Source organism: Pygocentrus nattereri, chromosome 2 (genome assembly GCF_015220715.1).
Source record: "Pygocentrus nattereri isolate fPygNat1 chromosome 2, fPygNat1.pri, whole genome shotgun sequence".
Taxonomy (NCBI): Eukaryota; Metazoa; Chordata; class Actinopteri; order Characiformes; family Serrasalmidae; genus Pygocentrus; species Pygocentrus nattereri.
The window spans coordinates 25471314-25493827 of NC_051212.1; the positions used below are offsets into that span (position 1 = coordinate 25471314).

At 38.2% G+C, this 22514-nt stretch overlaps 1 protein-coding gene across 1 annotated transcript in view; it reads right to left on the reverse strand.

Annotated features, from left to right (window-relative positions):
- The window catches only part of arhgap36 (Rho GTPase activating protein 36), a 73098-nt gene that overhangs the window by 50032 nt on the left and 552 nt on the right, over positions 1 to 22514 (reverse strand). The gene's annotated exons all lie outside the window — the stretch shown is intronic.

Below are 22514 nucleotides of genomic sequence, written 5' to 3' on the forward strand. Positions count from 1 at the left end.
ATGTTGGAAATTCGGGTTCAGTGCCCTGCTCTAGTAGAAATACAAGTTTTGGGCTGGTTTGGGAAAGACTGAAACATTTTTCCTCTGAAACATCTGGATAAAAGTTAACCCTTAGATGCATAAGTGGGGTCAAAAATGACCCCGAGGGTTGTTATTTTTCAAAATCTCTGAAATTAAAAGTTTTTACACTTCCATATTCCAGGTATTCCTCATAAAACATGTTTGTGACTTGAGGCCATTTGAATTTTTAAAAATGTTTTTATACATTTTAAGAAATTGCAGTTTTTGTGTCACTACCCCAGTTTTTCATAAGCGGGGTCAAAAATGACCCCAAGCATTTCCTACAGAATCTCAAGGGTTTGCTTTGGGAACCTTTTGATTCTTACCAACTGTGACTGTCAGGATACATTTTCTGTCCCATTTACACATCTGATGCCTGCATTCTCACCACCAGGAGGTCCCAGCAGCATACATGTAAATATCTTCATTTATCAACTCCATGCCTTTTCTGTCTTAGAGTATCATGTTGGTCAACAAAGTAGACACTAGTTAGCTAACTACAAAATAATGTTAGTAATAATGTTAGTATTGTGTCAGCTGGCTTACTTAGCTAGCTAACATTACACTAGCTTAGTAAGTTAGCTGATATTACTGCATTTGTTTTGTAGAGACTCGCTGTATTCATGATTCCTTGTAATAAAAGCTAACCTGTTAGGTAACCTATTACATCATTATTGATATATTGTCCATCAGCTGTGCAGTGGATTCAGACACACAAGTCACAACATCACCACAGACAAGTTCTTCACCAGTGTGCCTTTTGCAGAGCATCTCCTGGAGAAGGGTCTGACTATTGTGGGAACATTGCGGCAGAACAAGCCAGACATCCCTCCAGTGATGAAGGCTTCCAAGTCGAGGGAGGTTCACAGCACTGAATTTGGGTTCAATGGCAGCATGACCATGATCAGCTATATCAGAAAAAAGGGAAAGGCTGTTCTGCTTCTCAGCACAATGCACCACAGCAAGATGGTGGATGAAAACAGCCAAAAGAAAAAAACAGAAGCAATCCTCTTCTACAACCAGACCAAAGGAGGTGTAGGTACCATTGACCAGATGGTTGGCAACTACACCTGCAAGCGCCAGACACAGAGGTGGCCCATGGTGCTGTGGTACAACATGATCGATATAGCCACTCTAAACGCCTACTCATTTTTTAGGGCTCAGCACCCTGAATTTTCCAGAGGAATCACCATTGCACGACGACATTTCCTCACAGAGCTCTCAAAGGACCTTGTAACTCTTCACATGAAAAGTCGACTGGAAGGTACCCTGAACCTACCAACCTACATCACTGAAGCAATGGGAAGGTGTGGAGTGACAAAAAACCAGCAACAGGAGAGAGGCAAAGAGGGCAGACAGAAGAGAAAGATGTGCCAGATGTGTCCAAGAAACAAAGACCGCAAAGCCACCAATTGCTGTTGGAAATGCAGTACCCCAGTACCCCAAAATAATTCTGTGTGGGCAAATGTGAGTGGACAGTGTTCTGGTATTATGTATGTTCATTTTCTTTTTTGTCCTGCAGACACATGGACATACTAACAATAATTTTTGAAGAATTTTTATGTTATTTCTTATGAAAAAATGTTATAAAAAGTTATAAATATGCATGCTAAATGTAAAATCAGTCTTTTGTTGACCCAAATATAATAAATATAATCAGCTTTAACCAAAATTAAAGGCATTTTTTTTAATTCATTGCAAAAACACATTGATTCTAATTGGGGTCATTTTTGACCCCACTCATGGAAGAGTTTAGGTATTGGTCGCTCATGCATCCAAGGGTTAAAGTCATTTGTTTTTACATGTTCTTGACACTCAGGTCGCCCTGTTTTCCTCTTCAGCCCCACCGCCCAAACGTCTGTGCACATGCGTGACATGATGCTACAGTGTTTTAAGCAGTATGAAGATTTTATGGTGACCGTATCTACAGGAGTCTGTAGGGATTGGAATTTCTAAGATTTAATTGATAGCAATGCTGTTTTTGATTCTGCTTGTTTGCCTGTTTTTTAATGATTCCTTTATTGATTCTTGGTCAATTTTCTGTGTGGGGAAAAAAGTAGGCCTACCCAGGTTTTCAGCATCAGCGCCACTGTATTATTATCGCTGACATTTGTTAAAGTACACTACAGTGCTCCTTTTCTTAAAGGATATAACTTGGAAAACAAATATAAAACTGACTGAAAGAATATATGAATGCAGCATTTGTTTTTATCTGTATTTTCTTAGTGAATGAACAAAATCTGCCAGGCCTGCCTGCATGGTGTTAATGTTATCCTAACGTAGGATATTTACCCTCTGTACTGGCATGCTCGGTTGGCAAGCAGTGGCACTCGTGCTTAGAGTGTCAAATATATGGCATTCCTGGAATTTTCGCCCGTTTTGAGTCAAAAGATATCAACATAGATTTCAACATATGGCTGGTGTTTCCACCCTTATTGAAATGATCTTTTCACAGAATTGCAAGTAGCACTGTTGTCATGTCTTGCGCTTTGGACCGCTTCTTCCTCTCTGCAAGTTTTCAGCAGTTTAGACACAGAAATTGACATCATGACACATGAGCTGTCATAAAAAAAACATGGCAGCATTGATATAAGGAACTGATAACTTTGGCCGCATATGATTCTGATGTATTGGACTGTTCGGAACCGAGTCCCGATTCCTATCCCTATAGTTGTATGTACAGATTTTATAGAATAAATACGTTTTAACACACCATCAGACACAAACACATACACACGGGCCAGGAAGCATCACTCTTACATGAAACTGTCCAGCCCAGTGTTCAATAAGAAGTGTGGGATGTGAGGTGTGCAGTGTGATATTTTTCAATCTGAAGGCTCATTTGTCTCTGTCAGGGAGCCGAACCTCAGACACAAGAAGGATCCTCTCTAACATCCACCATTCATCCATCCATCCATCCGCAGGGAGTGCCTTCTCAAAACATCCCGACTGCCAGAAGACCCTGCATCACTGCAGAAAGTGCTGACATCCACACTTGACTACTTCCATTGACAGAATGTGCAATCTGTGAGTAATCTTTTTTCAGTCAAGTCATTACTCACAATTTACTCCCCAGTTTATCCCAAATCAAACTAAACCTGTTTCAAGCAATAAAAGTCCTATGAAATCTTTATTGTACGTTTACTACAAGGTTGTAATGAACGTACTTTAGGGGCAGCCCTATATAACAATTGGCTAGGGAATAAGAAAAAACCATAAAAGATAACATTTATAACGTTCATAACAAAAAAAACATAAAGGGTAACATCTGTCCTGGTGGATACAATCTGTAAGTAATCTCAGTCTCAGTTGATGGCCCACATCTTTTTTTAGTTTGCTATATGTTGCTATATCTCTATTCAGACGGGCTCGTTCATTTAAAAAGCAGTCTAGTTTGAAACACTCCTTATATCCTCAGCATGAATGGGTGAGGAGAAACTACTATAGTCTGAACAGATGGATTATTTAAATGCAGAAGTGGCACAACACTTCCAAAAGTAGTGGTTTGAAAAATAAATAAATAAAAAATTGGGGTGACTTGGCTGATGGTGGAGAATGTCAGTCTCTCTATTCTTTTTCTCTGACTGACAAAAGACAATACTGTATATAGTTATCATTAACAATTTAAATTGACCTTCAGCACTATACATAGCCTAGGACATAGCTATAGTGTAGGAAAAGAAAATGTTTTCATAAACAGTACGTGTTGTTTTGACCATGCAGGGTTCACTGGGCTTTGCTCAGATAGCTACCTTTACTAACCATCTTTAAAAACATGAAATCTTAGCTTAACAAGGTAGCAATAAGAAATATTGTAATAAATATTAAGTAAAATGTAATAATTACACTAAGCTCACTGAACACAGCCATTTGGATGTCATTTTTTGGAATATATTCTACCCTTATGCAAATTATGAAATGGAGATTTTAGTTTGTTCTGCCACTGAGTTTGACTGCCTGTGCATGCCTGTAGGTCGGTGGTCCATGCAGTGAGGTAGACTGGAGTTTGAACTGATCTCAATCAAAATTTGGGGGGCATCACTCCAGTACTCTGAAAGACATTGGGAGAAATGCCAGCTAGCCACATTGTTTCAGTGGCCAGGAGTAAATGTGTAAATTTTCTTGATATTACAAAAGCACTGAATTCAAAGCAGGCTAATTTAGCAACTTAATTTTCATATTTGGACAGTGTTGACTGGAGACAGCACAGCATATTATGAACCACTAAGAGTGCTTAAACATAGTCTAAAGTTGAAAATTAAAATTGAAAGAAGTAGGAGCAAAGAGTCAGGAGGAAAAAAACAAGAGAAAGTATTGTGTTTGTGTGTTCCTGTGCAGGCTCTAAAGCCTGAAATAGTATTTATGAATTTAAAAGTCAGAGGTGTTGGTTCAAATTTTATTGGAATTTTTTAGACCAGACTCAAAAAGAAAGTCTGGCTCGTTGTTTAAGTCTCAAAAGCAAAATCCACATTATAGCGATGAAGATGTGATGACCATAGTATGTAATTCACTTACACCCTCAGAAGATGTTTATCAAGTTTTGACTGGGTTCTCTTTGAATACGTTTTCAGCTCAGATTCAGATTTCAGAGCAGATTCATCATGTGTGACATTACAAAATGTTCATCCTCACATTACATGCAATTACTTATTTCTACCGGAGACTAAACAGTGTAGCTTTAAAAAGTATGGAGCCCCTAAGGGGCCGTGGGGAAAAAACTGTAAGCTCAGGCACGAAGCATTGGATTGAAATATAAGGACATAGTGTCACTTCTCAAAATCATACATGATTATGCTACTAGTGAGCACACACTGAAACTGAGATCGAATGTCCTTGTGCAGTAAAAACTACATTTACAGAGACTGCAGAGAACAATTGCTGAATAAACGGCACTGACGGGGTGAAGCTGGGAAAACAGCTTTTAACCTTAGCTATGCTAAAAACAGAGCTCTAATGTAGGCAATGTTGTTGGGCACCTCTGGTCATATGTTTGCTTGCTGTCTGACAAGCACATAATTTGTGAGGGAATGGAAAACATTTTATTGTATTCAACTCTTTTTTTAAAAAAAACCACGGCTCCTTAGGAGCTCTGTAAAAACTGCCTTAAGTGCTTACATTAAACTTCCTGATTTATGCAATATAAGACCAACATATGTTCACCAATTTAAGTCATTTTAAAGTTTCAAAGTGGCATCCTACTTGGTGACAAGACTATTCAAAGAAAAAACATTAACAGTGATGACCTGATGACTGTCCCAGTGGATGGAGACATTTCCATGAATGTGTGACTGTTTGTATCCGATCATAAAAAGAAGAAGTGTTACTCAGCTTCATGTGTTTGACCTTTGATTCAACATCCAGTTCCCCTTATCCTGTTTTGGACATAAAGGAGGAGTATGAGGTAAATGTGTATTCTGTGTGGTCAAAATATATGGACAGATGACAGCATTGAGGCATAACATGTAGGATTAAAACTGTTGTTTGTGCAGTACACACATGAGGATTGAGATAAAATCCTTTATTGGACAGTTTGACCATCATAAGCTTTTGGTTCTGACACATGTACATACTGGACCAAGCACATCAATTAGAGGTGTATCTGCTTTATCTGCTCTGTTTTGAGAATCAGTCAGATGTTCAAGGCCAGGTTGAATGATAAACATGAAGCATATCAACTGTGTGGAAAGTGATTCATTAAATTAGCTCGATTTGAATGTGCAGGTCAAAGCAGAAAACAAATATTAATCAGAAAATTGCACATATGCCTCAACAACTTAATATATTTTTTCAATATTTATTGTTTAGTGCTTTACCTTCACTATAGCTTCTGTTCTTTTCAGGAGGCTTCCTTTCAGTTTTTCAAAGAAATTCACAGCAATGGTTCAGCCTTTAAAGTTGCTCACATTTTCTGCTTCTCATGATTCAAGTAATCCCAAACACATTCAGTGATGTTGAGATCTGGACTCTGGGGTGGTCAGTCCATTGTTCTGAGAACACCAGCAGCTACTTTGTTTTGATCTAAAAGTTTTCTTCTTTTTTCTCTATTTTCTTTTCTCAGTAACAGTTTCTTCGCAGTTACACACCCTTCACAGCTAGACTCATAGTGTTGTTGTCTTCTTACAGTGGAAGGATGGACAGAAACACAAGGATTTTTTTCAGTGGCGCTTGATTTTTTTTTCCATGTCTCTCAAAGATGAAAGCCTTAAGTACTGTTTTGCAAGGGGCAGTTTTGGTGGTCTACCAGATCTTGCATGATTGTTAGGAGTCCCATTTTCTCTGTATCTTTACATTTTTTAAAATCCCGTCTTGGAAACCCCTTTTTTCTCACTTATTTTACTGTGACTTTTCCCTCCCTGATGCAAATGGATTATCTAATCCCACCAGAAAAGTCTCTTGAAAAATAACAAATTTGTACTTGAAGGTCATTTTGACTGGAAGCTAAAGAAATGAAGAGTGGTCTCTGACCTTTGCAAAATTATTGTGCGGAATTATTAATGTGGAAATTTAATGTTACATTTATAATATTTCAGTTATATTTAGTGCAGGAATTTTTGAAGTTCAAGGTTTTTATTAAGCAAAAGATCTTTATAGGACACATAGACACATAGTCTTTTATATAATTCATGGAACAGCCCTTCATGGTATTCTCTCGTTGTGAATCCATTAAAGCTGGAGTGCATTAGAGATCGGTGTGTAATGCAAGGCCTTTCACTGTCTTTTTTCACTGTCCTAAGCAAGGCGAGTAAGAGCAAGAAGAGCTCTATAGGGACCTGGGTCAAACCTGGACTATCATAACTTTTAAACAATTAGACTAATGGCATGTTCCAGAAAGGCAGAGAATCTTTATGCCTGTGGATTCTGGGCCATAAATCTTTGCATCAGTAGAAGCTTTTGATGGCTTGGATGGAGGCACAGGGCCTGGATTAGATTCATGGGAGTAAATGTACATGTCAGCTCCCACGGAGCCTTTAGACTGCTGCTGTTACACTGAAACAGGATAAACCCCCTATAGGCATACCCTTTTCTAATCTTAACTACAAAACGTAAACATCTGTTTGTGTTTTTATAAGAAATGATAAAAAAATAGTAAAGGGCCAACTTTCACCACAAACAGCCTTCAGCTGGACACAAGTCTTCCCTGAATAGCCATAGACAGTACTGCCCTCTTCAGGCTAATCTGGGCAAGTGACTAAAGAACCGGTTTCTGTACTAATTACCCATATCAACTGCCTTTAAAGAGTTGGTTTCTCTGTAGTGCATTTTTGACCAGGAAAACTATAGAAAGCAATGAAATGTTACAGTCAACTCCATAATTATTGGCAAACTTGGTAATAATGGATAAAAAAATTGTAAATCATGAAATGGTTAATTAGCTCAACATTAAGTGAAATTTTTAGTTTTACAAAGTAGAAACCTTTATCATTTGTTTTAACAAAACCATGTGTTATAGTTATTGGTACCCCTTCATTTGGCACTTTGGGCAACCTATCTTTGCCCACATAATAGTAGTGAGTCTTCTCCAGTAATGCTTAATGATATCAAGAATACGGAGCAAGTCCACCCCTCAATCTTAGAATCCCCCCAGATCCCCCCAAGGTGACTCCAAAATGCAACCATCTTTTGCAAAACTCCAACCGTTATCCTCTGAGATAGTTTTGCTTTCTCACTGTGTGTGGAAGTAAAATAAACATGCATCCTTATCCAGCTAGGTTTACTAGAGCTCCAGTTGTTTTAAGTTTTTTCATTAATGGGCATTTTCAGGCAACTTTGTTATAGCTATTGCCAGATTTATGAAGGCCAACACACTTTTTCTACTTTTGTGTGTTCTCCTCCACAGAGGTATTTGGCCTTGGTTGTGCGCCTCTTTTCAATACGAGATTGAGCTAGTTAACCACAATGACATGACCTTTTTACCCATCTTTATCAAGAGTGCCAGTAAGCATAGAGAGCTGTCTGTGTTTGTGTCAATTCTACCCCTAGAAAAAGATTGTGAAGTGCACCCATTCACACCCGCAGTTATATGATACTGAAGACAAATCCCACCATGCATAACACCTGACCCAGGCATATTTATGTAACACTTGCATTTTTATGTGCTGCACAGAGAGATTATGAATAGAGATAGAACTCAGCTCAGTCAATCTGGAATGCAAGCAAGCTGTCCAATTTTTTTGTTAAATGAACATCTGCGCCGTGACTCAAAACTTTGGCCATCTCAGCATACCACTCAAACAGTCAGTCCTATGGCATTAGCTCATGTTTGCAACAATACAAGAGTAGACTTATATTGGAAAAAACGGGATATGTAACTGAGAAAAGCTGACATAAATTACTCCTGTATTTCTACATTTTACTGAAGCACTGTTTTTAGTAACCTGTCATAAACCACTGTAATTTGCCAAATTTACTGTAGGATTCTTGTAGAATTTTCTGTAATACTATTGTAGAACATTTTCATAAGGGTAGGAAGGTGAATAAATGTCAAAAGGATAAAAAGTAAAAGCTAAAGCACAACTTAATATGGTTACGGCTGGGTTATAAACCTTGCCAAGGTCTAAACCATGGACCAAACCAACAACGGCATCACTCTGAAAAGACTCTTAGTCTTTGTATTATCTATCACTTAAATGTAAGATGGCAGAGATTAAAACTACATAAAATATATTTCCAAAAATGATAAATCTTAATAAGTGGAACAAATTGTCAAATTAACTATAAAAAACAGGAACATTATATAAAAGCTTTGTATTTTAATGTTCATTTAGAAAAAACAGATCCTCCACAAAGTGGTGCCATTTGTACTCAAGTAGCGTTTTTTTCTGTGTGTTTCAGCACAAGGAAACCCACAAAATCAGCACATGTGGTTGAAATCATACATTTGAAACTGTGAGGGGAAATAGTATATTACCTAAATAAAGACTCACTGTTATTAAAATGTGTGTATGTATGTGTTTTAAATCACTATTATTTTTTAAAAATAGGCTACAGGTAGTAAAGACAGTAGGCAAAGGAAGTGGTACTTCAGCTCCAGAATTCTTTGGGGATTACCATTTTTTTTTGTCAGCAGACAAGAGTAAACAGCATTTGGGCATTTTGTACATCGTGAGGTTTGTTGTTTACAAATTTTTCCTGTAGTTTTATGGTACCTAATGGACTACAGCTATAAACACTAGAACTTAACCTGTGTTGCAACTCGTATAACTTGGCTTGGGTGTGACTTGAGTAGTGGATAAATGTTTAATATTGCACACACCATGTAGTTAAAACAGCTCAGAAATAACTGGCTATGAAATGTCCACTCTGAATATTAGCAGAGGGACCTAGCCGTTTTATAACACACACACCTATATATATATATATATATATATATATATATATATAAATGCTCAAAAATGCCATTCTGTAGCATAGCAGTTGCAAAACATTTGTGAATGAATCAGATGCAGATGTGTTGATTGTAATTGAGTATAATCAGTGGTCAAACTGAGAGGACATGGCTGTGGGAAAAATCGCTCTGGTTTTGGAGATTAGCTCCAGTACAGGGTGGGCAATCCTCCATCTGGAGAGCCAAACACCTAAAGTATTTAGCCTTAACACTATCTAACACATCAGTGTCTGATACTTAGAGGACAGTCATTTAATGAGCTGAGATAGGTCAGTTTCAGTAGGCCTGGCACACAGGCCTGCATTCTGCTTACCACTGCAAGGAGAGAAGTCCTCGTGTTCTGTATTTTAAAAGTCCATAAACCTAGTCCTGGAATACATATTCCTTTCAATGGAGGATCTCCATTCAAAATGTTTTATTGTCAGGCATTAGGCTTAATCCCTGTCTGGGAAACTGACCCTATAAGACTACATGAAGCCATGAGGATTAAATTCAGTCAGATGAACTGACAATGAACCAGGCAGGTGCAATAAATAGTCCTATAAAAAACAGAAAAGGGCCTATACCAATCATTGACAAGCATTACTAAAAGCAATGACATACTGAGGACTTTCTTAGCCATAAAAACTGAATTGTATGATTCTGGTCACCATTTATCTAATTCATCATTTTTAAGTTCATTCATTATGATATGAAACCATAATTTCTGAAACAGATTTGGTTTTCACTATAATTTAGACATTAGTCTGGGTTGATCTCCACAGTAAGCAGTTCACAGAAGAAAAGGCCATTATTAGGAAATACCGTCAGTATATAGTTTGTTATTGCAACACATTAAGCAAAAATATGCTCCAGTCTCACACTAGTCTCAGATAAAGATATCTGGATTTACCTGCACAGGTAAATTGGCTGTCATGTTGTTGTAAGGAACACAGATTGCCCGAAAGGAGTTCCTTCCTTTTCCCCACTAAATCAACCCATTATGTCTTTTTCCCTGTTGAGTTATATCATCACTATGTTCTTCTGATGATGGAGAGGAAATACCATTTACAAAACATGCACTAGGATGCCATGCTTCTCTAAACAGGACATTCCCCACCCATGTCCGTGGCCTTTTTCTCCTTTTCCGCTCAATTACATGCCGCAAGCATCCAGTTGGCATCCCAGTTCTAACACCATTCACTGCACCTTTAAAGTCAGACACATCTACACAGCATATGCTCAAAGCTATGTTGTTACCTATACCTGCTGTTGGTCTGGGCAGTTTTCTTTATTTTGACTGTGCACATAGATGCACATGGATGAATGTTGTGTTGTGATGTGGGATGCCGTCGCATGAATATAATGACTAAGAATATTTCATCAACAGACAGTGATTTTATGTAGCTGACAGGAAGGTCAAGGCCTTTCCCACATTATCTTGCTGTAATGCTATAAAAGCAAATGTGTGGATTATGTGGGATATTGGCTATCCTATTAAATATAATTTATATAATTACATAATTAATTTGTAAGAGTTTAACCACTTCAACATGGTGTAGAAAAAAATTTAAATGATGACGTGCCCTCGCCAATTCTGAGAGTTCATGGAAATTTAGATGGTAAATGCTTTGTATGTTAATGTCAGACCCAGGGTACATTTTGCATATTTTAATTAATACATCTCAATATTTTTGTTTTTTGGGGTTGAAAATACTATTAGGTTTTATTTGAGGCAGTTCAGGTTTTTGCAATATTTATAACTCCGTTGTCCTGTATTATAAGATCAAAACAATTGTACAAACAATTGTATTTTTCTAAGCAAAACTAAATTTTTATTAAATTTTTAAATTTAAATTAAATCAACACAAACACAAAATAAATACAAATATCAGTTATATCAGTTATATTTGTTTTCTATTGTGCATTTTTGCTTTCAGCAAAAAAGACTGTAGACACAACAATAACTTTTTTAAAAACATAGTAACAGTCATTCCCAAACCTGGGGCTTCATTTACGGTCATGTGAAGAAATAAGTACACCCCATGTAAAGTTCAAGCAGTTCGACATACAGAAATGTGGTTCTAAAGGTGTTCTAATTTAACAAGTGCCTCTTAAAAGTAATATTTTTCTTACACTATATATAATCAAAATAAACAGAAATACAATTTCCTTATGTGGAAAAAGTAAGTATGCCACTAGATCAAATGTATCGAAACCTCCGATATCTTCTCTACTTTGCACACTGGACTGTGGGGTATCATAATGCCTAGAACAAAAGATCTCTGAGGCTTTCAGAAAGAAGGTTGTAGATGCCTATGAGTCTGGGAAGGGGTTTAAAAATCATTCCGTTGTCCGGAAAATCATCTACAAGTGAAGAAGATTTAAAATTAAACAGCCGGTCCAAATTTGATCTTTGCTGTTTAAAAAGAACATAAGATCAAGACTAAAGTTTGCTATTGTATATCTAGGCAAGGACCAGGACTTCTGTAAGATTGTGCTATGGACAAATGAGTTAAAGATAGAGTTGTCTGGCCCCAGTACCTGAATTCCATACCAGAGTGCTTGAGGAGAACATGAGGTTCCCCAATCTGAAAAGTTAAAGCTGAGGAAGTGGACTTTCTGACAGGCTAGTTATCCCAGACATACAACAACAAACAAAAAGGGATAGTTCAAAAGGATGAAATGGAAGGTTGTGGAATGGCCTAGTCAAAGCCCAGATCTGAACCTGAAAGTGAACTTTGGTTTTCAACTGAAAAAGTGACATGCCAATTAACGGTTTTTTAAATACATGATTGCAAAGTCAAATTTCCTCTTTTTTCCCTATTAGATGACTGTTAGTATTAGCATGTGCATACGGTTTAACTGAAGATTAAACACTGAAATTTCCACATATGTATTAAAAAAAGAAATATTTCATGGCATCTTATTCACATGACTGTGTAAAATGTACTTGACTTTCTTAATTTGTTCTTGACATAAATAATCAGCATTGGCATACGATTGATTTATAAAAACAGGCAGCATGCTCTTCTTGTCAAACTCACTTTCTAGAAATCAATACTGTCACACTGAATCTTGACATATGCCTATTTTAAAAATAAATATGTTTGTATGAATGTTTAATAAATGAGGCCAGATGTCTTGGATCACCACTGTCATGTATGTTGTAGTGGTTTTCTGCTCTAGACACTCAGTTCATCTAAGGAGAGTCTTCTTAATCAGTTCTTTGGTTGGGAGCCGGAGAGTGCAGTGTTTCTCTAGAACTAGGATTAAAAATCACTGCAATAAAATATCTCTGCCAGAGTACACCAACGTAACATCACTTGAAAGTTGCAATGAGTGAGAAATGATGAAAAATAAAGAATATGCAATTCAAGGTCTGTTTGCTATGAGGGACGTAACAACTGGACTGTCCGTATAAGTCCCCCATGGTTCCACTTATTTGAGGATAATGCATTAAAATGTGGAGAATGCATGCATTTCATACATAACCTTTCATAGTCACCTAACAGCACTGTAAATATGCCTGTATCACATTCTTGTTTCGATTCACTCTTTTCCCTCTGAGACTATCTGTCTGTACATCATTTGCCAAGGCTAATTTACTTAGTGGTCTTAGATACTGAACATCGTTTCGTCCCCTAAGGGCTGTGACTTTGGCCTAGTAAAAAATTTCTCCTCCTTCCAACTCCTGTAAAACTTCCACAAAGCACCTTAGACCTTTAGGCTTTGAATGTAAAACAAGAATTTGTAGTCTATTTTGACATTTTTGTGTTTTGGAATCATTCTGTGCCTGCTGTGAACGTTCAACTCAGCCATGCGCCAGTACTAGCATCTGCATCCAAATAACTGAATCCTCACATAAGCCACGTTTTAGACATACTGCCTTTTAAACCCTTCCTGGCATCCTTGAGTTCATGCAGAGGATTCTACTCTTAAGCTACTCTCTCCTAATTCCCAAAATCATGGAAAAGGTTTAAGCTGCTTCTCTTACTAAGGCTGTATGGCAACAGACTGAGGGTCTGATGACTCACATTCCTCAGGGTGGCCTTTTAATATAAGAGTGGACCTGGGAGGAAAACACAAATCCCCTCTTAGCTCCAATTAAAATCATAGTTAAGGATGTGTCCTCCACTACACTGTGGGTTGAAGAACTTTAATGCTCTTTTAAAACTTCAAATGGCTTTGACTTGGTTGTCAGCCTGAAGGGCAGAGAGGAGAGGCCGAGGAAGGAATATCAAAACTCCTGCAACTTTAAAGGAATACACCAGCTCTGTCACATGTAGCATATGGTTAAATACCACGGGCAATAATTTGATCCCCTTTTTTGCCTGCATGTAGTACATGAATACAAACACACTCACTAAAGGTCCTGCACATAGACTTCTGCTATAGGTGTGCTGGGTGTCAATGAGCAGTGAAATTATTGTCTGTGGTACTTGAACATTCAATCCAGATGCAGGAGATAGGGATTAGATTGGGAATGCGAGGAATGGAGCATTCCTTTTATTTATCCCATTTGTCTTATGATAAAATGGGCCAATCATTGGTTTGTATAATGTGATGCTTGAATATGTCATAGTTTAGGCAGAAAGTGGTGGCTCTTGTAGCTTGAGTGCTGAGCAGGATCATTTAGATTAAACCAAACTTATGCAAGACACATGACACATACAGAAAAACCCACATTTGGTATGTAAAGAGGTACCGGTATTGTAGTAAATTTATGAGGCTATATTTACACTGAGTTGCCAGTTTATTAGGTTTATCTACAGTCATTGGTCATTATATCAGGTATACCTATCATATATTTGTAAGTTTACAATTGGGCACTGTAGCCTTTTCTGCATAATTAGTTTAGCGTGTATAAAGGTTACTAAAAAAGCATAAGGACACATCATGAAATCAGAATCTTTGGTATCATTTAATTGCTTAAGCAATGATCAGCTTCAAACAGATGCTTAGATTTGATGGATATTTTAAACTGGTATTTGATGCGGTGCTGACTTTTCAAGAGCAGAATGTTTAGGCTACACTAGGATACTGTGCTAAAATGTCTGCATATTATTCATTGTACTACCCTTTTAACCAGCCCTGTGCACAGATAGACAACAGGGGGGCTGGAGCCCCTGTCCCTTTGTCCTCAGATGGTACAAGTGCTATTATGGTGGGTCTGTATTAACTGTTTTTTATATTGCCACCACCAATCTTCAAGATTGTTTCAGCGCAATGAGGCTCAGCTTTTCCCTGGGAATAGATCTTGTGGGTCGGCTTGGATTCTATTAGATTCGTTGCTCTTGGGCACTCTCCTCTGTAACATCAGCCTCAGTGCTGGTACTCCCACATATAATCTGCTGAGAATTTCTTTAACCCTTAGGGGACTAGCCTTATTAGGTGTGTTTTTTTCCTTAATTTTTGTCAGTTCCTCTTTCAGTTGTTGTAACTCTCATAATTATATGAGATAGCCACATTCTATATGTTTTTCTCAGAATGTGGCTTCTCAAATATATAATCACCTGAGTTGTAAATGCCCACAGAAGTTTGACATTTTTATGAAACTGGACATGTTTCGATCAAAATTTTACCAAATTTTTACTTATTTCTGAATGTTCTCAATTCAAAAAATCTATTTGCATCTTAGCTGTCTTTTAGAAATTGTTAGAATAAAGTGTTTATAAGTTGAAAATATAAGAATTTTGATGATTGTTCATTACATGGCTTATTACTGTGGCATAATATATGAGTAGCATCAGGCAGACTTATTTTTCATGATATTCTAACGTGTAGGATACATGCAGATTGCTAAACTTGCATGTAACAGACTGTCACAGCAGCCAAGCCTTTGAATTTTTTGTTCAGGGCCAGCTAAGAAAAAGTGGGATAACCAGAGAGATGAAGGAAGTAGGCAGGAGTACTGTGAGGCTAGTCGCATAGCGAAAAGAATGGTGGCAAAGGCAAAGGCTCAGGCCTATGATGAGCTGTATGACAGGCTAGACAGTAAAGAAGGAGTAAAGGACTTGTATTGTTTGGCTAAACAGAGAGATAGAACTGGAAAGTATGTACAGCAGGTTAGGCTGATAAAGGATAGAGAGGGAAATGTACTAGTGAGTGAACAGAGAGTGTTGAGTAGATGGAAGGAGTACTTTGAAGTCCAACGGGGGGAGAGATAGTGGATCAGGAAGTGCAGAGAATTAGTAAGGTGGAAGTGAGGGCAGCTTTAAAAAGGATGAAGAATGGAAAGGCAGTTGCTCCAGATGACATACCTGTGGAGGTATGGAGATGTTTAGGAGAGAAGGCAGTGGACTTTTTAACCAGGTTGTTTAACAAAATCCTGGAGAGTGCGAGGATGCCTGATGAGTGGAGAAGCAGTGTACTGGTCCCCATTTTTAAGAACAAGGGTGATGTGCAGAGCTCCAGTAACTACAGAGGTATAAAGTTGATGAGCAACACCATGAAGGTATGGGAAAGAGTTGTTGAAGCAAGCAGCAGTTTGGTTTCATGCCCAGAAAGAGTACCACAGATGCAATTGTTGCATTGAGAGTGTTGGTAGAGAAGTGCAGAGAAGGTCAGAAGGAGCTACATTGTGTCTTTGTGGATCTAGAGAAGGCATATGATAGGGTGCCAAGAGAGGAACTGTGGTACTGTATGAGGAAGTCAGGTGTAGCTGAAAAGTATGTTAGGGTGGTGCAGGACATGTATGAGGATAGTGAGACAGTGGTGAGGTGTGCAGTTGGAGTGACAAATGGTTTCAAGGTGAAGGTAGGGTTACGTCAGGGATCAGCTTTGAGCCCCTTCTTGTTTGCAATGGTGATGGACAGGTTGACAGATGAGGTCAGGCAGGAGGCTCCATGGACCATGATGTTTGCAGATGACATTGTAATCTGTGGTGAGAGTAGAGAGCAGGTGGAAGAGAATCTGGAGAGGTGGAGGTTTGCACTGGAGAGGAGAGGAATGAAGGTCAGTAGAGATTGAATAAAGACGGAATACATGTGTGTGAATGAGAGGGAGGCAGGTGGAAAGATGAAGATGCAAGGAGTAGAGGTCGTAAAGGTGGATGACTTCAAATATCTTGGGTCAACCATCCAGAGCAATGGACAGTGTAGAAAAGAGGTGAAGAAGAGGGTGCAGGCAGGATGGAGTGGGTGGAGGGTGTCAGGGCTGATGTGTGACAGAAGGATAGCAGCAAGAGTGAAAGGGAAGGTTTACAAGACAGTAGTGCGTCCTGCTATGATGTGTGGTTTGGAGACTGTGGCTCTATCTAAAAGACAGGAGGCTGAGCTGGAGGTGGCGGAGATGAAGATTTTCATTGGGAGTGACAAGGATGGACAAGATTAGAAATGAGCAGATCAGAGGGTGGAGCAGTGGAGATAAAGCAAGAGAGGCCAGGTTGAGATGGTTTGGACATGTGTTGAGGAGGAATTGTGGATATATTGGTCAAAGAATGTTGGAGATGGAGCTGCCGGGTAGAAGGAGTAGAGGTAGACCTCAGAGAAGGTTTATGGATGTAGTGATGGTGGACATGGAGATGGTTGGTGTAAATGTAGAGGAGGCAGTGGATAGGGCAGAAGAAGAAGAAGTTCAGGGCCAATATGGCTAATATTCCAGCTATTAAAAAACTCTTTTAATACACTGGGTGTTTACTATATGCTGCTTATAATAACAATTATTATCTTCATTACAATTATTATTATTCATAATTATGAATCCTTCCACAAATGATTAGATAAATTGTTGTTTAATTAGAAAACACACAATAAAGAACTGTGTATCATAATATACAGTGGGTTGCAAAAGTATTCAGCCCCCTTGAACTTTTCAACCTTTTGCCACATTTCAGGCTTCAAACATAAAGATATGAAATTGTAATTTTTTGTGAAGAATCAACAACAAGTGGGACACAATTGTGAAGTGGAACGAAATTTATTGGATATTTTAAACTTTTTTTAGAAATAAAAAACTGAAAAGTGGGGCGTGCAATATTATTCGGCCCCTTTACTTTCAGTGCAGCAAACTCACTCCAGAAGTTCAGTGAGGATCTCTGAATGATCCAATGTTGACCTAAATGACTGATGATGATAAATAGAATCCACCTGTGTGTAATCAAGTCTCCGTATAAATGCACCTGCTCTGTGATAGTCTCAGAGTTCTGTTTAAAGTGCAGAGAGCATCATGAAGACCAAGGAACACACCAGGCAGGTCCGAGATACTGTTGTGGAGAGGTTTAAAGCCGGATTTGGATAGAAAAAGATTTCCCAAGCTTTAAACATCTCAAGGAGCACTGTGCAAGCGATCATATTGAAATGGAAGGAGCATCAGACCACTGCAAATCTACCAAGACCCGGCCGTCCCTCTAAACTTTCAGCTCAAACAAGGGGAAGACTGATCATAGATGCAGCCAAGAGGCCCATGATCACTCTGGATGAACTGCAGAGATCTACAGCTGAGGTGGGAGACTTTGTCCATAGGACAACGATCAGTGGTACACTGCACAAATCTGGGCTTTATGGAAGAGTGGCAAGAAAAAGCCATTTCTCAAAGATATCCATAAAAAGTCTCATTTAATGTTTGCCACAAGCCACCTGGGAGACACACCAAACATGTGGAAGAAGGTGCTCTGGTCAGATGAAACCAAAATCGAACTTATGTTTGGCGTAAAAGCAATACAGCTCATCACCCTGAACACACCATCCCCACTGTCAAACATGGTGGTGGCAGCATCATGGTTTGGGCCTGCTTTTCTTCAGCAGGGACAGGGAAGATGGTTAATATTGATGGGAAGATGGATGGAGCCAAATACAGGACCATTCTGGAAGAAAACCTGTTGGAGTCTGCAAAAGACCTGAGACTGGGACGGAGATTTATCTTCCAACAAGACAATGATCCAAAACATAAAGCAACATCTACAATGGAATGGTTCACAAATAAACGCATCCAGGTGTTAGAATGGCCAAGTCAAAGTCCAGACCTGAATCCAATCGAGAATCTGTGGAAAGAGCTGAAAACTGCTGTTCACAAACGCTCTCCATCCAACTTCACTGAGCTCGAGCTGTTTTGCAAGGAAGAATGGGCAAAAATTTCAGTCTCTCGATGTGCAAGACTGACAGAGACGTACCCCAAGCCACTTGCAGCTGTAATCACAGCAAAAGGTGGCGCTACAAAGTATTAAAGCAAGGGGGCTGAATAATATTGCACGCCCCACTTTTCAGTTTTTTATTTCTAAAAAAAGTTTAAAATATCCAACAAATTTCGTTCCACTTCACGATTGTGTCCCACTTGTTGTTGACTCTTCACAAAAAATGTCAATTTCATATCTTTATGTTTGAAGCCTGAAATGTGGCAAAAGGTTGAAAAGTTCAAGGGGGCTGAATACTTTTGCAACCCACTGTAAACTTGAAATCTATATCAATCCAGTGGTGTTGGACAGACACCAAACTTCAGACTCTCTAGGTGCGCGCACAGCTCTTCATGCAGTCGGCTGGATGGATGCGCATGCGTTGAACATGCCGGCGCGGGGACACATGCACAAACAGAGCAAAGAAAGTGGCCGAGAGCATTGACGAGCGCAGCTTTAGAGCTGGCTAAGCAGTGGAGAGCACTTTGCTGGATAATACTGACTAATCTAACCAAATATTTGATTTGAAACACCATGCAAGTATTAGAAGTGAATAATAGTAGTACAAATAAAGCAAAATGCAGAGTTTATGAACACAGAGTTTTACTTCAAGAATTAAACATAAACATAAGGATATGTGTAGTAACTCATGCATTAAAGCATTGCTGAGTTATAAAGCTGAGAAGACAAGGTGTGATTTTTGACACAAAACACATCACTAGTGTCTGTAGGGTTAAGAAAGTGACACATTCCATAATGTGTTTATTTTGAACAACAACCAAACTGCCAAACTGCTACCTTTGGAAAACTCTTAACATACATTTGGTTTTATCTGAAACATGATTACATTGCCTCTCATGATGCAAGTGATTGCAATATGCAGTAAATTGAATTTAAGTTTAATTCATATTCATGTTACCCTTTTCCACCTTAATAGTAATAGTAGTAGTTATTTTTCTACATTTTATGATTCAGCATCAGCAGATGTGCACATGAAAATATCTGCATTGGCTCAACTTCCTATATCAGTGCATCTTAGGAAAAAATTATAATTCAGAAATTGGCATTAAAATCAAAGTATTGGTACTGTTATTAAAATCAGAGTATTGGTACTGTTATTAAACATTAACAATAGCTAGGTTGTTGAGGCACAGTAGTGTTTTTACATCCAATGTACTGTGTAATATCTTTATTAAGTGCTGTAGAGTTGATTCTCTAGAGTGTATCTCCAGAATGTCCTGTCTTCTTTTTGGGAATTTTGGCTTCTCGTGATATCTCTGCTGTTACTTCTGTGATCATCCACCACAGGCATAGCCCTATATTGCTGCTGCCCAAAATACATGGTAAGTTTAGTCTGGCAGATCTGCTGAGACCTTTCTGCCATGGGAGAGCCTGAAAAGAGTTATAGCTCCAGGTACTACAGCTCTAGACTTTGCTGATGCATGCAAGCCTGCTCACCCCAATAAGGCACCATACCATGAGAAAGACTGAATATCAATACCATATATAGTATGCAACATTATTTCAAATTAAATAAAGAGAAAAATGTCCAGTATGCTAAAAAATGATCATATTGTAGATCTCTACTTAATATAAAGTCACAGAGGAGCCAGTAAGGAATCCTAATCCATGTTCAATACACGTTCAGACTTTAGATCCTGCTGGAGTGTATGTGTTGGCTTACATCAGTGGATGCCTGCAGGGAAGCACTCTTGGTCTCCGGCCAGTGAATACAGAAACTGCATAGGTTGTCTGGGCTCAGACATACACATAGATCCTTTCCCTCAAAACTCTTCTTCACCAGAGTACCCCAACACCACATTTTTGGAAAGTTTTCCAATGTTGTTTTATCATCAGCAAATATTTTACGATTTTGTCTGTGCACAGATTTATGCCCAAGATCCTTGAGTAATGTCTGATTTTCACCAGCGCGGTTTTCCAGTTATAATTCTGGGAGGGCTCGCCATGACACTGCCATAAAACATTCAGTGGGGACAGAAAGAGGAGCATGGCGTATTTTCACCCCCCATCTCTACACTTTAGATTAGTCATGTAGTAAATTTAAGGCAGTCTCTATTGCTGAGTTAGACATTGAATATTATACAGTATTCTCAGAATGTGTACAGTTCAAAACAAGCACCGCTCTTGGGGCATTTTTTTTGGCTTGATCAAGCCAAAGCTCTAAAGTATACACATTACCTTTCTTTTCATTCACTACATAAACCGTTTCAGCTCTGCTCTTCAAGGATGTGGCAGTAAGATTAGTGTAGTGGACTAAAATAGTGCTGACATTGTACCTGCCTATGCAAAAGTATGCACTGCTGCTAATGAATGCTTTGCATCTAGCTGATGGCAGAGAAAAATAAGAGGACGCTCTCACTTCCCCATTGACATATGGTCTTCATTATATTGCGCTTCATCCAAAACATTGAGCAATATCCACCGAACCAGAAGTTTAATCAAATAACTTGTCACTTTGCAGTCACAGTGACTGAAAGAAATATAGGTCAATTATGTATTCATTATTCTACACTTTACGTTATATTTTATTTCATAAGAGTCCAAGAGAGCTGATTCAAAAGGATGGATGTACTGAGGGTATTGAAGCAGTGCAAAATAGGCTGCAAGTGTTTAAAGGTCCCACATCATGGAAAACTAAATTTTTCTTGCTTTCTTTTCTTTTTTTTTATTTAATAAAAAAGTATAGTATGTAAACATTGTTCAAATTTCAGAACATACCGTTCACTTCCCGGTCCATAGCTACCAAAACAAAAATTTTTGAATTCATTATTTTTTAACAGACATTTTTCTCTGCCCATTCACTCTGAAGTTTGTAAGGAGTATTTTAACCTGGAGTTCTTTTTGAATGAGGCACATGACAAGGCAGCCAGTCAGAACAATGGTTGTTTAGATATATCAGCCTTAAACAAACAGTAACAAAAACAGTATTAACATTTAATTAATTTAGTTAATTAACCCCCGCGGCCCTGGCGGAGAAGCAGCTTAGAAAATGGATGGATGGATGGATAGTTAATTAACATTAACATTTAATTAATAGATAATGACAGGTTGAAAATTTACCTGCAACCATACAATAAAAAAATAATACAAATACAAAATAAAGGATATAATTTAATGTTGAAAAACTTCAAATTAGCTTCAAATTCTAACAAAACAATCCCAGAACGTCATTCTGAACTGGTAACACCTTTTCTACTCAGGTGTGACTCTTTTTAGTCAGTAATTGTGGACTGGGTCTTTGTTTCATTCTGCATTTCAGACATCAGTAACTGTCACGCCATTTACATTGCCATTATCTGTAATCATGTCTGGTGCCAAAGGTCAGTCCCAGGAGCAGCACATTTTATAGCATGCTTGTGAATAACTCAGGTGGCGACAAAAGGTTGCCTCTAATCACTGATCTAAGCACTGATTCCACTAACCTAGTCTGACCTTAAATGTTAGAGCATTGGCCATGACACTGGCCCAGGGACAGCAGCGCAAATACAACTGCACAGTGAGACATGTGCTACTGTTATAAAATCAGAGACGCTATGGCGACTACGTCACAGTTTCCAAATCAGTACAAAATGTACATACTAATGATAAATGGAGGCACAAAGTAATTACCGCTGTCAAGTTTCTCATGAAATGCATGAAACCACTTTTTAGATCTATAATTAGATAATTATCCAGATGTATCACTCATGAGCAGCATGGTCACGGTCAAATCATCTTAACTCCATTTCTTTTTTGTTGTTTTGTATATTTTATAGTGTGTCTTTTATAGTGTATCTGATAAAATAACCATTTTGTAGAGTTTAGGAGTATTTATATGACAGTAATCATATCTTGTATAAGCATATCAGAGATCAAGATTAATCATATAATGATTAAATCTTAAATTTGATTAATTCATTAAAATACAGAACACCATTTGATTACAGCGCTCCTGCCTATAAGTATTCCAAAGTTATA